This window comes from Rhinoraja longicauda, chromosome 2 (genome assembly GCF_053455715.1).
Source record: "Rhinoraja longicauda isolate Sanriku21f chromosome 2, sRhiLon1.1, whole genome shotgun sequence".
Taxonomy (NCBI): Eukaryota; Metazoa; Chordata; class Chondrichthyes; order Rajiformes; family Arhynchobatidae; genus Rhinoraja; species Rhinoraja longicauda.
The window spans coordinates 48854092-48872086 of NC_135954.1; the positions used below are offsets into that span (position 1 = coordinate 48854092).

At 44.2% G+C, this 17995-nt stretch overlaps 1 protein-coding gene across 7 annotated transcripts in view; it reads left to right on the forward strand.

Annotated features, from left to right (window-relative positions):
• Positions 1 to 17179: 17179 nt before the first annotated feature.
• Positions 17180 to 17995, forward strand: part of grb10b (growth factor receptor-bound protein 10b) — a 149883-nt gene continuing 149067 nt past the window's right edge. For 6 of the 7 annotated variants that reach the window (XM_078418623.1, XM_078418612.1, XM_078418651.1 and 3 more), the window contains exon 1: positions 17180 to 17277. The gene's annotated coding sequence lies outside the window, so the exon portion shown is untranslated. Of the gene's footprint in view, positions 17278 to 17755; positions 17888 to 17995 lie in introns of those variants that run through there. The other variant, XM_078418642.1, reaches the window with a different exon arrangement.

The following is a 17995-nucleotide window of genomic DNA, read 5'->3' on the forward strand; positions in this document are numbered from 1 at the left end:
ATGTATTTCAGATTGTCCGCAGAAGGGTCTCGACCCGAAATGTCACCCATTCCTTCTCTCCAGAGATGTTGCCTGTCCCGCTGAGTTACTCCAGCATTTTGTGTCTTTCTTCAGATTAGCTACTGCTTGTTAATAAAAAACTATTGGTTTTTCTCAGGTTACTTTTAGCAATCATATTTATTGTATCCTGTGATTTTTAATCCTTCAGCAAATGGTATCACTTTTCCCGTAGCTTTCTATCCTGTCATAATTTCATACACTTCTGTCAGATACCTTCTAAACTTCCTCGTCCAAAGTAAACTATTATCCAAGTTTACTCTAAGGTAAACCTTTCCAGTGTATACAAAAACCTCATCTCTTAAATCATTCCAGTAAATTGTTTCAGCACCATGCCTAAGGTTTGCACATCATATTTAAAATGTGATGTCAAAAACTGAACAGAATACTTGAGTTGCAGCTTATCCAGTGGTCTTACAAAGAATAACAATGACTTCCTTGTTCTTGCATTTTAGTTCCTGTAAAGTATTCTGTAAAGATAAAGTACAAGATCTCAAATCGCAATCTGGTTCTGTGATCAGTGATGTTCACGGGTGCAGTGCTGGGACCTCTCTTGTATGGGAAATATATAAATGACTTGGACGAAAATATAGATCGGTTGGTTACTAAATTTGCAGATGGCACAAATATTGGTGGAATTACTGAAAGTAGGATGTCATTGTACACAGCAGGATATAGATCAATTACAGATATGGGCAGAGAAATGGCCAATGGAATTTAATCCGGGCAAATCTGAGGTGTTGTGCTTTGAGAGATCAAAAAAAAGGGGAAAGTATATAGTTAATGGCAGGACCCTTAACAATATGATGTAGGAAGGGATCTTGGGATCCAAGTCCATAGCTCCCTGAAAGTGGCAACACAAGTAGATAGAGTGGTAAAGAAGGCATATGGTATGCCTGTCTTCATCGATCGGGGCATTGAGTATAAGATTCAGGAAGTCTTATTGCAGCTTTATAAAACTTTTTGATGAGGTTGCATTTGGAGTATTCTATGCAGTTCTGGTCATCCGAACTCTGGAAGGATGTGGAGGCTTTGGAAAGGGTGCTGAAGAGTTTGCCAGCATGATTTGAGAATATTAGCTCTGGACTACCAGAGTTTGAGGGAAGACCTGATAAAAGTAAATAAAATTATGAAAGGCATTGATAGGCTAGGCAGTCACAATCTTTATTCCAGGATGGAGATGTCAAATAATAGAGGACAAGCTTTAAGGTAAGGGGGAAATTTAAAGGAGATGTGCGGGGCAAGTGTTTTGCCGAGTTGTAGGCATCTGAATCATGCTGACGGGGGTGGGAAGGAATCATATATGAGTGATGTTTAAGAGGCTTTTGGATAGGCACATGAATATGCAGGGAATGTAGGGATATGAATCAGGTATAAACAGAATAGACAATAGACAATAGGTGCAGGAGTAGGCCATTCAGCCCTTCGAGCCAGCACCGCCATTCAATGCGATCATGGCTGATCACTCTCAATCAGTACCCCGTTCCTGCCTTCTCCCCTTACCCCCTCACTCCGCTATCCTTAAGAGCTCTATCCAGCTCTCTCTTGAAAGCATCCAACGAACTGGCCTCCACTGCCTTCTGAGGCAGAGAATTCCACACCTTCACCACTCTCTGACTGAAAAAGTTCCTCCTCATCTCCGTTCTAAATGGCCTACCCCTTATTCTTAAACTGTGGCCCCTTGTTCTGGACTCCCCCAACATTGGGAACATGTTTCCTGCCTCTAATGTGTCCAATCCCCTAATTATCTTATATGTTTCAATAAGATCCCCCCTCATCCTTCTAAATTCCAGTGTATACAAGCCCAATCGCTCCAGCCTTTCAACATACGACAGTCCCGCCATTCCGGGAATTAACCTAGTGAACCTACGCTGCACGCCCTCCATAGCAAGAATATCCTTCCTCAAATTTGGAGACCAAAACTGCACACAGTACTCCAGGTGCGGTCTCACCAGGGCCCGGTACAACTGTAGAAGGACCTCTTTGCTCCTATACTCAACTCCTCTTGTTATGAAGGCCAACATTCCATTGGCTTTCTTCACTGCCTGCTGTACCTGCATGCTTCCTTTCATTGACTGATGCACTAGGACACCCAGATCTCGTTGAACTCCCCCTCCTCCTAACTTGACACCATTCAGATAATAATCTGCCTTTCTATTCTTACTTCCAAAGTGAATAACCTCACACTTATCTACATTAAACTGCATCTGCCATGTATCCGCCCACTCACACAACCTGTCCAAGTCACCCTGCAGCCTTATTGCATCTTCCTCACAATTCACACTACCCCCCAGCTTAGTATCATCTGCAAATTTGCTAATGGTACTTTTAATCCCTTCGTCTAAGTCATTAATGTATATTGTAAATAGCTGGGGTCCCAGCACCGAACCTTGCGGTACCCCACTGGTCACTGCCTGCCATTCCGAAAGGGCCCCATTTATCCCCACTCTTTGCTTTCTGTCTGTCAACCAATTTTCTATCCATGTCAGTACCCTACCCCCAATACCATGTGCCCTAAGGAGTAGTTTAATTTGGGATTATGTTCTGCAGTCATTGAGGGCCGATTGCAGTCTGTGTACTTAAGTCAGTCATTAATATACATATAGTAAGGAAACCTGTGGGCCTAATGATGACCTCAAAGGAACATCATCGTACTCCCCACTCGTCCAACTAAGGTCACTTACTGCTGAAGAAACAAGGAATTGCAGATGTTGGCTTACACAAAAGGACACAATGTGCTGGAGTAACTCTGTGGGTCAGAAAGCATCTGTGGGGACATGGATAGCTGACATTCTAAAGAAGGGTCCTGACCTAAATCATCACATATCCATGTTCTCCAGAGATGCTGCCTGACATGCTGAGTTACCCCAGTACTTTTTAGTCTTTCACTGCTACTCTGTCACTTAGCCAATTTTCTATCCCTCCTGTTACTGCCCACCCCAAATTTTATTTAATGGCAATCAATCCTGATAACATTTTATAGACAATAGACAATAGGTTTAGGAGTAGGCCATTCGGCCCTTCCAGACAGCACCATCATTCACTGTGATTATGGCTGATCATCCACAATCAGTACCCCATTCCTGCCTTCTCCCCATAATCCCTGACTCCGCTATCTCTAAGAGCTCTAACCTACTCTCTAGAAGGGTACAGAAGAAGTAAAAAAAATGCAAATTGGTTGGGACCCCAAAGGAAGCATCACTAGAGGATCACAACCAGTAATTTTTGAAGAGAGAGACAGAAACCATGATTTTGTTTTTATTTGTTAGAAAATTGTTAATTGAAAGAATTTTCTTTTGAAATCAACTTGTATCTTTGACATTTGAAACTTGAAAGGGATTGGAGATGCACTGTGCAACAGATTCCAACAAAGGTGAGTGGTGATCACTCACTACAATTGCCAAGCAAAAATACTATTTTTCTGAATCATTTTTAAACATACCTACATTTTGCTATTGAGTTGACTAAGTAGATCATTTAAATCACACAATGCAACAGACAAGCAATCCTAGATATCCTGGTGCTTTTAAAACTCAAAGAGAATACAATTTCAGTTGAATGATCATCTTTGGAAGATAATGTGGAATTGAAGATGGCAATACCACTCTCGAACTCCCCTTTTCTTTTCAAACCAAACTTTAAGGTAGCCTGACTAAAATAAATGAATTCATCTGCACCGTGCACATTTGTGATACCTTAACAATGATTCCTTTGTTACCTTTGGAAGTAGAGAAGATACTGTCACTTCAGTGAAAGTGCAATATGAAACATTAATCTCCAAATATAGTTTCTGTGCAAATACACTTTAATGGTTTAAATCTATCATCTCTAGGATTTGCAATCCTAATGGTTTCTCCTGAATATTCCTTGTGAAACCTGCTAGGATAGACATTCAAAATATACTTAGCTTGGCTTTATATGTATAGGATGTCATGATAATGCAAGCATCTCTGGTTAAGCAGGATTTTTTTGGAACCACAAATAATTTATTTCTATCGTTGTGCAGTCAGTGTGTAATCACAAAATGTGGATTATGTAGGTGTTTGATGGATTCCTTGTGAGCTGAGATAATGTTGCAATGCTGAGGATGAACATTAAAGTTTAGCTTAAAACACCTGTGAGAAACCCTACAAGTGATTCTCCAGAACACAAGATTGAAGTAATCATTATCGGTATTATTGATCACACCACAGGCCTGCTGAAAATGCATATCAGCAATCAAGACAGGCCTGGATGGGTGAATGTTTCCAAAATCATTAGGTGGGACTTGTGCTGTGATTGAATCAGAATCGCCTTTATTGATATCCAAAAAAACAAGTCTTTTGGACGAAATTCCATTACCCACAGTCCAACAATAAGAGCAATAAAAATAAGCAATAACACACACAATCACAAACCAACACAAAACAAAAAAAAAAGAAACATCCATCACAGTGAGTCTCCTCCAGTCACCTCCTCACTGTAATGGAAGGCCAGAATGTCTTTTCTCTTCCCTGCCGTCTTGTCCCGCGGTCAGGCTGTTGAAGTTGCCACATTGGGGCGGTCGGGGCTCCCGACATTGAAACCCCGCCGGGCGGAGAAAATCCCACGGCCTGTTCCAGGCCGCGCCGAACGGTGAAAGGTCCGCAGCGGGCCGACCCAAGCCCCACGATTCGGGGCGGGCAAAGACGCTGCCGCTGCTGGAGCTCCCAAAGCCGGCCCCCACCCAGGGGCCTGCGAGCTTCCGATATCCATGCGGCCCACGACCCGCTGCCGAAGCCTCCGAAAGCGAGTCGCAGCCGCACTCGCAGTGCCACCACAGCCTCCAAAGGCAGCCAGCTCCACAGATGGTAAGTCCGGTCCGTAGGCTCTGCGAACCAGAGCCCCAGGTGGAGGCCGCCAGCTCCAGGTGTTTGGTTGATGGTAGGCCGCAGCGGGAATGGAGACACGACCCAGAAAAAAAGGTCGGGTCTCTGTTCGGAAGAGACAATTTTACAGTCCCCCCCCCCCCACACATAGTACACAACCACAAAAAAACACTACATCACATCTAAACACTACAATTAAGACAAAAAAACAACAAAAAACAAACGGACTGCAGGTGAGCCGCAGCTGCTGCGCAGCACCGCCACATCACCCAAGATGCTTACTGGACATCTCTTGATGATGGCAGCATCCAAGAAGTAACAAGATTTGAGGCATCTGTTACTAAATGGGTGTCCCGACTTCTATAATAGTTCAAAATGTGTCAGGATTGACTCAACACCAGCCCAACCTCACAGCACCTCAATTCCTTAAAAAAAAAAAAAAAATCCTTTATAATTGCCTTTGTGTACGTCCTAGTATTTTCATTTTCTACAGTATATTAAATGTAGTTTGAGTCGAGATAGAGGTGGAATACCCGGATTTCTGACATGCTTATTGAAATGCATGAATAGCTTTCAACATTGGCCATGCTTCCATGTACAGTATAGTGGCTATGTATGAATAAATAGGAAGAGAAAAGTAATCATAACTAAATTGTAATTTAAAATTAGGCTGTATCTATTCTTTTTTTAATGAGTTGACGGTAGTTTTTAACGAGAGAGTGAGATGAGAAGAAAGATTGCTGGATCTTCTGCTATATAGTTCTTTTGCTAACCTCCTTTAAAGATTAAAAATAAAGCTTCACCATAGTCTTGCAATCATTTGAGAAATTTTCAACTTGTCTCTTCCCTTCCCTGACTACATTATCTCCATTTAAGGGAATAGGTAAGAGGCAAGTATCCACTGCAAGACTAACACGCAATTCTTACAGCTACTTTGACTATATTTACAACCCTTCTTCATTTAATTCATGTCAATTCTGCTCTGATAATGTCAGCGTTCTAAATAGAGTGGCTCCCATGTAGCTGTTGTGGTTCACTCTGCCATCTCCACCAGTATTCCTTATACTTTCATGACACATTCCCATACAACTGCTGAAAATGCAACACCTTATTGTTGACTTATCCACGCATTCACATGAGATACAGTTTTGTATGTTGTATTTGTTGCTCATGATATAAGATTCCCTACATTGTAATCTACAATTACCGATTGGGTTCCTGCTTTGTGAAACACTTCTATTCAGTCTGAAAGCATGAACCCAAACAGAGTTATGTACCACTTTAGTTCTCCGTCTCAATCCTACCTTCCTGCCTTCAGCTTTACCCTGTCCTATACTATTCCTATCAAGTTCAATGCAAGCTCAAAACCAGCATTTTACCTTCTGACTGGGCTTATTATAGCTTCTGGTTGCAATGATTTCTGATAATCATTCTGTTTGGCATTTTTATTTGATTTCCAGCATATATTCTATCTTCCTATAGCAATTTCAGATAATTATTTTGTATTTATAATTACTCCTTGTTAATTTTTCGTTGCCTTGCTTGTTTTATTTCCCCCATTTTTAAACCTAAACTGCAACCCTTTCTTGGTAAATCTCTCCTACCTTCAGTTATCACAGACATTCCTATTCATTCTTTCATCTCTAATTTCTCCGCATCAGGTAATTATTTTATCTCTAAGTCTTCCCATTTCCATTGAAAGTTCATTGATCGGAAATATTACCCATGTCTTGCTCGACAGTCTGACCCACTAAGATTTTTCAGCATTTTGCAATGTCTTCTGCAATTGCATAAGAAAATAAAATGTAATTGGCAGAATTACAAACAAATTATTTCCGCATATCGATAACAATGCGTATGGTTGCATTGACTTGCATCATCCAGCTACGTTAGATTTAACCATTAATCATGGTTGAAACTATTCTGGTTCTTTGTTCTGAACTAGATTCTCAGTTGAGCTAATTTGGAGTTATACAGTATATAAATGATGAAATAGGGACATTGGTTAAAGCAAAACTATTCCAAAAACATTCCTGATGTAAGTTAATCCTTATTGGTTTCACTCTAAGAAATTCCTTCAAGTTGTGTAACAACCTTGAAACTCATTATCATCACACTGGTTACTTTAACTTTATTTATTGTAGTAAAAAGAGGCATTAACAATATTTTTGAAATTTTAAAAAATTCAATTATAAAGCTGAAATTATAATGTTATTATGGTTTAAAAAAAACCTCAAACTTTGTTTATATTTTTTTGTACTACCACTTGGAATTCTGCATTTTAAAAAAATAATCAGAATCTGGATCACAAACCATTTCGCTGCACCTCCACAACTGGGGGAAACAAAACTTTTCTTTGAAACCTTCAATAATCCAGTACCTTGGAAACTTTGATAATGCTGGAATAGTAGATTTTCGAAACATTTCAGATGTTATTCCAATTAATATCTAAACACAATTTCATCACACCTTTTTAATGTTACACTGACAGTATAGAATTCCCAGTGAACCTATTAATTTGAAAGGAAGCAGGAAAGATAAATCCTCTGGACCAGGACACCATCTGTAGACCTACCCACATTCCTAACCCATGGTGCTTCAGATCTTAACCCTAGCTCCAACTGCACACCTGGATCATGGTCCACACTCTGATCCCTGCAACCTTCCAGACATCCAGTTCATGCTGGCATCCTGCTTGCACTCTGGAACCACAGCTCAAATTGTAGACGACTGAATGATGCAGCATGATCATCAGGATTTCTGGATGCCAGATTGATGTTTCAGTCTTACCTTTGGTATATTCACTTGGATTTTGCAGCATTCAATAGTTCTGCAATTGAACAGCTAAGGTGATTCAGAATCAAAGGAACTATTGTCACATTTGCACTGGGATTTTATATTAAAAGAATACCATTGATGGCACACAATTATAGAACCATAGAGTTGTACAGCACAGAAACAGGCCCTTAGGCCCATAGTGCCTATGCCAACTTTTTGCTCATCTACATTAATCTCATTAGTCTGCATGAGTTCATATGCTTCTTTGCCTTGCCAATCTGAGTGGCTGCCAAAATGTTGTTTTGTATATGATTCCATCACCTCCTCTGACAGCATGTTGCAGATGTCAACCACGCTGCATAGAAATATAACCCTGATTCCCTTTAAAGCACCTACTTCTTGCCTTAGGACTATGCAGTCTTGCTTTTGATACCCCCAGCATAGGAAAAGGATTTTAATTATCTACCATTGGAGAACATTTTCATTAAAACGCCAATAATCAGACTCCCTCAGGAGTTTCTGAAGTGGCAAATTATCCAAATCATTGAGTGTTACTCATATAATCCAAAAAAAATTCTGAGGACCTACAGTGTAACATTCTGTCGCACCAAAGGCCAAAGACATTAAAGAATCAACCATAACCCATCAGTACAATTAAGGCTACTAAGGAAAAGAGATAGGTCAGGATAATGAGGGGGGGGGGGGGTGAAGGAAAAGATAATCAGCTGCTGGTCAGGTTGGCATCAGGTGGATAGACATTGCATTCTGGTTGGAGGGAGGGAGTTAAGACGATGGGAGAAAGGATTCCTTGGGTAAAACTGGCATGGAGCTAATTTCTTAATTAACAGTATATATAGCAAAAATGGGTTCCGAGACTGTGAAACATGTTCTGAGGCCTATCAGTAACCATCACCAGGCAATCAAGAAAATATTAAGGCACATGTTATATACTGTTACATATAACTCTAGGCATGGAAATTATCGATTATGAATAACATGAATTTTCTGATAAAATCGTATGCATAAAGTCAAATCACCATTGTACTATGTGGTACAATTTCTATGCCTTAATCAAGTCAAGTTTATTGTCATAGGCACAAATGTGATGAGGTCCAGATCCAATGAAACGCTTGCTTGCAGCAGCATAATGTGCACATATAGACAACACACAGAACATAAATTATATATAACAGTGAAAAGAATGATTGTGCAAAACAAGATATTAATGCAAAAACACCATTGGTAACATGTCATTGTAGTGCAAAAGATGGTCTGCATTCTATTGATGAGCTACGGTTGTGCAGGCCAATTCATGAGTCTCAAGAAGGTTCCCGACCTAAAACATCACCTCTCCATGTTCTCCAGAGATGTTACCTAATCCAGCCAGTTACTCCAGCACTTTGCGTCCTTTTGTTAACCAGCATCTGCAGTTCCTTGTTTCAATGGTTCAAGAACCTTGACAGTTGTAGGAAAGTAGCTGTTCCTGAACATTGTTTGGGACTTCAGATTTCTGTACCTCCTGCCCGATGGTAGCAGTAAGAAGAGGGCATGGCCCGAAAGGTGGTTATCCTTGATGATAAGTGTTTCTTTCTTGATACAATGCCTCATGTAGATGCTATCAATATGAGAAGGGCAGTGCCTATGGTGGACCGGGCAGTGCCTATGGTGGACCGGGCTGTGTCCACTACCCTCTGCAGCTTCTTGCAGTCCTGTGCAGTGAAATTGCCAAACCAGGCTAAGAAGCAATCAGCCTGGATACTTCCTATGGTGCATCTGCAGAGGTCTGTGAAAAAGTGTACTTGGTGACATGCCGAACCTCTTTAAACTTTGAAGAAAATAGAGGCACTGGTGCACCTTCTTCACGATTCCATCTTTATGCTGGCCACAGGACAGCTCATCCAAGATGTTAATGCCCTGGAATTTAAAGTTACTAACTCCCTCCACCACCAACCCACCAATGAAAACTGTCACATGGGAAGAAGTCAACGATAAGTTCTTGGTTTTGTTGATATTGAGTGAAAGGCTTTTTATCATTCAACTTGGCATTCTATTTCAATCTTGTACACTGACTCATCACCACCTGTGATTCAGCCAACAACACCAGTTGTAATCAATACCACTGTAAAGTGTCGATCACCAGTATCCCAGTGATACTGGGGATTCTGATTTTTATGAGAATGTTATTAGGCTGGCACAGTGGTGCAGCTGGTAGAGCTGCTGCCTTAGTACCAACGACCCAGGTTTGATCCTAACCTTGTCTTTGTGGAGTTTGCATGTTTTCTCTGTGACCACATGGGTTTCATCAGGGTGCTTCGGTTCCCTCCCACATCCAAAAGACATGTGGGTTTGGAGGTTAATTGGACTGTATATTGCCCCTAGTGTGTAGGAAGTGGATGAGAAAGTGGGTTTACATTGAATTAGTGTTAATGGGTGAGTGATGGTTGCCGTGGACTCAGTGGGCTAAAGAGCCTGTTTCCATGCAGTATCTCCAAGATTAAGGCTAAGACTAGATTTTTTAGATTTAGAGATACAGCGCAGAAACAGGCCTTTCGACCCACCGGGTCCACGCCACCCAGTGATCCCCTCACATTAACACTATCCTACACCCATTAGGGACAATTTTTACATTTGCCCAGCCAATTAACCTACAAACCTGCACGTCTTTGGAGTGTGGGAGGAAACCGAAGATCTCGGAGAAAACTCACGCAGGTCACGGGGAGAACGTACAAACTCCGTACAGTACAGCACCCGTAGTCAGGATCGAACCTGAGTCTCCGGCGCTGCATTCGCTGTAAGGCAGCAACTCTACCGCTGCGCCACTAAGTTTGCCACAATTAAGCATCATGAAAACTAAATCATATAGCTCCTAAAAATGGGAACTAGCATCACAATATGCATTTATTCACTATATTGTAGGTAGAAAAATCAGCCTACTTATTTCTTTGCAATGTTTTATCAATACAATTCATGTAGCTTATCATCTCAGGACATTTCACAGTAGTAAATTGGCAGCACTGATTGAAACCAGTTTTACTTATTAAAGGGAAGGCAGCTTGTGATTGCAATACTTAGTGCAAGGCATTCTTGAAATGTTTACTGTAGATCCATGTCTGGTTTTACTGTTGTGCATCCGATCCATAATCCAGGCCGGGTTTTGTACTGCGTTATCCTGGTGTTAGTTAGGAGACTATCCTGAGGGCTGGAGGCAACGGTAGCCAGCATCTGTACTGCCAATGATCTGCTAATAAAGGACTTATATACACTGGAGTGCCTCTGAATGTACCCACTCACAAACATGGTGTCAGAAGTGGCCGTAATTTAGCTTTTTGAGTCACCACCATTTGTTTCCTCAAGACTTTTGACGTCTCTAACCATGGCTGAATCTTTTCGGAAGCCTGATCTACTTGTCTTCGACGGCAACATTGGTGAACGTTGGCGCACCTTCGAGGAGGATTACGATGTATTCATGGCTGCTGCACACCACGACAAGACTCCCCGCGTACAAGCATCCATTCTCCTCAATCTAGCAGGTTTGGAAGCAAGATTCAAGATAGCTTTATTTGTCATCCAAATTGGACGAAATTCAGTCACCCACAGTCCAACAATAAAAGCATTAAAATAGGCAGATTACACAATAAAGCATTAAAATAGGCAAATTACACAACCCCCAAAAACACACAAAAAAAGAAACATCCATCAAAGAAACATCCATCACAGTGAGTCTCCTCCAGTCCTCTCCTCACTGTGATGGAAGGCCACAATGTCTTTTCCCTTCCCCTGCCGTCGGGCGAAACTGTTTGTTTATGCTGAGGCTGTGCTGGATGCGGGTGGTGCAGTTACCACACCTGCCGAGACGATTCATGACCCTGTGTGCCTCAAGAATAAATTTTGGCAGCTGTGTGATCCAGACTAACCTTATCATGGAACGGCACAAATTCGTTGCATGTGCCCAGAAACCGGGTGAGCCGGTTGAAGCCTATACAAACTCTTTAAAACACGCCGCGTCGAGTTGCAGATTTGGTGACCTCTGTGATGAACTCACTAGAGACAAGCTGGTGTGTGGTATCACTAATGACAAATTGAGAAGGGACCTTCTGTGTGATTGCGATCTGACTCTAGCTGAAGCGATCAGCACTTGTCGGATTTATGAATTGACCGATGTTCATGCAAAAACTTTGAGTGCCGCGCCTCAGCCTGTTTTCCGCATTGACTCGACAGGACCGTATATCAGAAAGGAACGTTGACCGTTCAAAGTGATACAAGCCCAGCCTGGCAGGTCTGGCATAAGATTTGTTAACGATTGCACTAATTGTGGTTACTCTCAGAGAACCAAACGGGAGAACTGCCCGGCTTTTGGACAGATTTGTCATGGTTGCAAATGAATAAATCATTTCTGGAAATGCTGCAGAAGTTCCAATACGATTGAGACAAAACAAGCTGTACATTTGATACACCCGAAGCCTTCACACAACTTATCTGATAGTGATACTGTAAACCTTCAAGAGAGTATGCCTTCAGTGGATGGAGTTCGCCTCAATACACACTCTGTCCGGGACCAGTTAAATAAACACAAAGATCCCATGGTCACATTAAAGATAAACGATGTGCCTGTTGTTGTGAAGATACCCCTGTGCGATTGTTGTTGATGACATTATCGTGGCGGGTAAGAAGTACAGGAGCACGTTGTTAACTTAAGGAAGGTACTCAATCATGCCAGGGAGGTACATTTAAAACTCAACCCCAACAAGTGCAGGTTCCATGTCAACAAGGTGAACTATGTGGGACACCAGTGAGGGCCTCAAGGCTGATCCTGAGAAGACAGCAGCCATCAGTGAGATGGCAGTACCGACTGACGTCACCAGCCTGCAGAGGTTCCTGGGCATGGTGAACTATCTTGGCAAGTTTATTCCTCACTTTAGCGAACTCTCCGCTCCACTGCGACAGCTTCACAAAGACATTGCATGGACGTGGCATGAGCAACAACAGCGAGCTTTTGACACTCAGACACCTGATGTCGTGTCCTCCCACCCTAGCATATTTTGACATCAATCGAGCAGTTACGCTGACCTGCGACGCATCCCAGTACGGCCTCGGCGCTGCGTGCCTGCAGGATGGCCAGCCCATTGCTTATGCCTCAAGGACCATGATGAATGCGGAGACACGCTACGCACAAATCGAGAAGAACTGTTGGCGGTTGTCTTCGCGTGCGAAAAGTTCAATGACTACATTTTCGGCAAGACTGCCATTGTGGAGACTGATCACCAACCACTGATTTCCATACTGAACAAACCACTCCATGCTGTTCCGGTGAGGCTGCAACGGATGCTGCTGCGTCTCCAAAAATACAACATTACATTAATTTACAAACCCGGCAAGGACATGCACCTGGCTGACACCCTGTCCCGTGAGCCCAGGAAGACCTATATGCTGCAGAGGATTGTTTTGACATAATGATGGTCGATCATCTCCCCTCGTCTTATCTGGACATGTTAGTGGCACACACCGCGGAGGACGACACTTTGCAGACGCTCGCGTCCGTCATTCGACACGGTTGGCCGGGCAAGTTGCATATGTTACCACTGTCTGTACAGCCGTACTTTCCCGTTAGAGAAGAGCTGGTTATCGAGAATGGGGTCTTTATGAAAGGCAACAAAGCGGTGATCCCTGCCTCACTACGGCAGCAGTACTTCGACGCAATACATAGGGGCCACCCTGGCGCTGAGGCAACGATTCAGCGAGTGAAAAGTATGTTTTTCTGGCCTGCTATGTCTGACTACGTGCACCAGAGGGGGCAATCATGTGCGGTATGTAACAGATTGGCCCCGCATCAGCAAAGGGAACCGGTTTTGCTGCACCCGCTTCCTGATTTACCCTGGTCCTCTGTGGCCACTGACATTTTTGAGTGGCGTGGAAATCAATATCTGGTCCTGGTGGATTCCTATTCCAGGTGGTTTGAGATCGATTTGCTCCGCACAATTTCCTCAGCGGCGATAATTCAAAAACTGGCAAAACATTTCTCGGTCCATGGGTCTCCTCACACCCTCATGTCAGATAATGCCGGTCAATTTACCAGTCAGTGTTTCAAGGACTTTGCCACGCGCTGGGATTTTAAACACATCACCAGCAGCCCGGAGTATCCAGTCGAACGGGCTAGCCGAGAGGGCTATCCGTAATGCCAAACAGGTCATGGAGAGATCCAAAATTATCAAAACGTATAAGATTATTAAGGGGTCGGACACGTTAGAGGCAGGAAACATGTTCCCAATGTTGGGGGAGTCCAGAACAAGGGGCCACAGTATAAGAATAAGGGGTAGGCCATTTAGAACTGAGATGAGGAAAAACGTTTTCAGTCAGAGAGTTGTGAATCTGTGGAATTCTCTGCCTCAGAAGGCAGTGGAGGCCAATTCTCTGAATGCATTCAAGAGAGAGCTGGATAGAGCTCTTAAGGATAGCGGAGTCAGGGGGTATGGGGAGAAGGCAGGAACGGGGCACTGATTGAGAATGATCAGCCATGATCACATTGAATGGCGGTGCTGGCTCGAAGGGCCGAATGGCCTCCTCCTGCACCTATTGTCTATTGTCAGAAGAGCCGGGTCCGATGTATTCCTGGACCTCCTCAATCTCCGTAACGTTTCACGTGACCCGGTGTTGGGTTCGCCAGCCTACCGTTTAATGTCCAGACAAACTCGTACCACCCTTCCTGTTGCAAGACACCTGCTGCAGCCCCATGCTCACGAGCCCCAATCTGTTCAGGCTCAGCTGCAACATAAACGGCAGATCCAGAAAGCGTATTACAACAGGTTTAGACGTCCGTCTGCAAACCCAGAAGGGTCGTGATCGTCTGGGCGTAGTTAGAGGGACCTGCCAGGAGCCACGGTCCTATCTTGTCCAATCGGAAGGAGGAACCTACCGGTAGAACAGAAAACACCTTCTACCGGTGAATGAGCCGGTGCCATCTCAGCCGCGTCCACATGGCTACACGGAGGTCAGAGATGGCAGGTTACAGACCGATGGAGGACAGGCGTCGGCAAACCGCAAGCTGGTCTTTATACCAACAAAGGAGTCGCTGGTGCCGGTCATGGAATCACCCATAAAATCACCTATAGTCATCCGTGACATCACCGGTGCAGTCTCCTGTGCAAAAGGCTGTTGCGAGACCAGTGCCGTTTGAACTACCACCTATGGTCCTGCCACCTACAATGGCTACGGCTGAGGGCCTGTATCGTACTCGTGCAGGACGGGTCTGTAAGCCCAATCCCAAGTACCAAGACTGTGGCTAGACACTTATTATGGACTCTGATTAATTACAGTCCTTACCGTTCTCTTTCATTTATCTTACTCAATTTGTATCCTCCTCTGCTTAGCGTTTGTCGTAGTTGCTGTTTTCATCCCTTATATTAGGATGTCGGTAGGCTGTAGTTTTTTGGGGCTTATGCTTAAGAAGGGGGATGTAGATCCATGTCTGGTTTTACTGTTGTGCATCCGGTCCATAATCCAGGCCGGGTTTTGTACTGTGTTATCTTGCGTTATCCTGGTGTTAGTTAGGAGACTATCCCGAGGGCTGGAGGTAACGGTAGCCAGCATCTGTACTGCCAATGATCTGCTAATAAAGGACTTGTATACACCGGAGTGCCTCTGAATGTACCCACTCACAAACATTTACAACTTATCACGAGACTCATGGAACTGCACAAGAAGGCATTTAAAAAAAACTATACTAAAGGATTTCAAGCAGAGGGGAGAAATGTTCTATTTTTGTGGAGAATGACGAAGGAGAGAGCCAAGAAAATTAAATCTTAAGCAGCATCACACGTATCACAGAGTGCCTCCAGAAAAGTTCAAGGTCTGGATCAGTCATTCTGAAACGGGGGAGGAATTTACAGTGATTCTGAGTATTTTTTCTGACAAAGTAAACTCATCTTAAGATCATAGTCAAAAGGAATAGTAGAATTAGGCCATTCGGCCCATCAAGTCTACTCTGCCATTCAATCATGGCTGATCTATCTCTCTCCTAACCCCATTCTCCCTCACAGCTGTACTGGTACTGATCAAGAATCTATCTATATCTGATACCGATTAAAGTAATCAATGCATCACATAGAGGGGAGGGAGGGAGGGGAAGGGAAGGGGAGGGAAGGGGGAGGGGGAGGGGGAGGGGGAGGGGGAGGGGGAGGGGGAGGGAGGGGGAGGGGGAGGGGGGGGAAGGAAGGAAGGAGTGAGTGAGTGAGTGGGGGAGGAGAGGGTGCTGCACCAATGCAGGAGTCGTTTGGGTCCAACGGGTCCACTTGGTCTAGTTTGCTTTAAATAGTAGGACTGAGGGTTAACTATTAATGGAACTGTTTTCACAACAGTGTTCCATTTCCTTCTGTACAAAAGGTTTTGGAAGAATTTACAGATAATAACGAGTGGATTATTCTTATTGTCAACCAACAAGAGCTGGACATTTTATCTGTGAGAATGAAACACGTGGTCCATGTGGAAGGAGCAACAACGTTGTGGAACATAAATGACCTGGTTAAAGCATATGAGCAGCAATGGCTCGATTTAAATATTCGAACCCGAGCAGAAACTTTGGTCCAGAATTACACGGGGCGAACTCGAGGGGCTAGGTAAATCTGCGCTCCTCCTAGCTTGCTGACTGTTGAACCGTAGCAATGATGGTCTTCCCGAGTGCGAGCTGGGCGAAAGGACACCTCCGGGTGTTGCCATGTGCAACCGGAAATTTGCAGTGGACAGGCAAAGTACGAAATAAAATAAAGTGCAACCTTTGAGCGGTCAAAACATCAACAAAATAAAAGCGCAGGGCGTGAGATTTGGTGCCATCGCCTCTGCGCGATCCGGGCAGCAAACATCGAAGGAGGTAAGTCAAACAGCTGACGCCTTGGAAACCACATGCACGCATTTTCCCCCAAGTTACACCATTTCACCGCTGGCATTGCACAAGGCGAGAAGGAAATAGCCTTCAGTTTCAGCTCTCGGACGCAAGTGGCTCCGACTTTGCAATTTCCCACGCGTGGCGGAAACAAAAATCCACTCACTCGGTCCCTTCGCCAAATGTGCCAAGTAGTGGTACAGAAGTAAACGTTTGTTTTTTTGTGATGAGAGAATGGACTTTGGAATGATGAAATTAAAGTACTTTGTTCCGCCAGTTGCTCACCGTCGGACTCCACCCTCCCTCCCTCCCTCCCTCCATCACTCTCCCTCCATCGCCCGATGGTCCGTCATTGTGCCCGCGTGGAGGTAACGGCGGCGCTCGAGCCAATGCTCGCGCACGACGACGGTTATTCATTCGGAGCCGCGGGGTAACTTTGCCGCGCGGGCGGGGTCCCTTGTCGAGCTGTGCGAGTTCACGCGCAGAGGAGTTTGCTTTTTCTTTCTCGCGGGCGGGCGGCGAAAGAAGTTGGCTTTGGGTGTGGGCGCGGGCGGTCACGCGCACGCAGAGGCGAGGCGTCGCCATTTCTTTTAAACTGGTTGCGGCGCACGTCAAGGAGGAGTTACCGGGTGAGAGTGAGTGAGTGGCTAGAGGCAGGCGGTCAGTTACCCAGGGCAGTGAACATACACACTCGCACAAAAAAATACAGTCTCAGAACCAGAAGTAAGTGTGCGTTTTGCTTTATCTTTACTTTCTTCCTCCTCGCCACCACCCCCTTCCCCAGCTTACCTTGAGTGGGCGAATATCTGTTAGTTTTCTCGTGTGCTCTTGGGAGGGTGGGAGCAGTTGAAAAGTGTTTTGGTGCATTGTGAAATGTCCGGCTGTTTGTGTGCAGCGTGTAAAGTGGTGGTCAAGGGTGTCTCGCAGTTTCTTTTCTGGAAGTCCTCGGCACGTTGTGCGTTTTCAGTGAAGGGTCATAGCGGCCGGTGCACGTCCACATCGTTTGACGGAGGTAGAGTCTGCGTCCAGTGCAGCCGAAAACCCGAGTTCAGCTTGGTTTAAAGTACCACGAGCGTGCCCCAGGTCTATTATTTTTTTTAAAGTGAGCTTTTTGACTTCAATGTCGCTTGCATTCCAATACACTCCAACGCGGGTGAACCCCGGTATGCGAAAAGGAACAGGAAAAGCTGATCTCGATTTCAGAGTATTATGCTACTTCGTCGAAACTTTTTTTCGTAAACCACTTCTGTGATAACGCTTTTTTATGCGTCACTACTTTATGATATTCGTTCATTGAAGCCTGACTGGGCCGCGAGGATCTGAAATAATACAGGTATCTCTTTAAATACAGTTTACAAACGGTGCGGCCCTGGGATAGACTAGGAGCAGTCTTGTTAACTGTTTTGAAATGTGGAAAAGTAACTGTGCTACTAAGTTGTTA